This window comes from Rhincodon typus, chromosome 41 (assembly GCF_021869965.1).
Source record: "Rhincodon typus isolate 14 chromosome 41, sRhiTyp1.1, whole genome shotgun sequence".
Taxonomy (NCBI): Eukaryota; Metazoa; Chordata; class Chondrichthyes; order Orectolobiformes; family Rhincodontidae; genus Rhincodon; species Rhincodon typus.
This window is the reverse complement of record NC_063372.1, coordinates 3681748-3682290: the sequence shown is the minus strand read 5'-3', so window position 1 is coordinate 3682290 and position 543 is coordinate 3681748.

The window sequence follows — 543 nt, the reverse complement described above, 5'->3', positions numbered from 1 at the left end:
ATCCACCTCGGCAAATACTGAACATGAGAGACTATACTCAAGATGATGAAAATCCAAATTCATACATTGCAGAAAACCTGAATTTTAAAGGGCTTAAAACAGAACTTGGGCAACTGGAAAAAGACATATTTTGGCAAAAAAAACCACAAATACAGAAGACTATTTTTAAAAAACATGTTCAGAGTGTAGGAAACCATATTTGACTGAAAATTAAAAGAACAAACACTGGGATTCCATGGACGAACAAAGAAAGAAACAGATCCACATTGAGTACATAGACAGCAGGAGAGAGCGCGCGAGAGAGAGGGAGAGGGGGAGAAAAAAAGGGGAAATAAAAGGGAAAAAGAGAAAGAGAGGGGAGTAAAAAAAAAAGAGATTCGGAGAAAAATAAAAAAAATTGCAAAGGCAAAAGAGTAACTACAAGATTACATTACCAAGGAGCACAAAGCAGTAAGTTACTTTACAGATAGATCAATGGAAAGGAGGAAGGCTATGATGGGAATAACACCATGAAGGGACTGACAGGTAATATCACAGGTAATA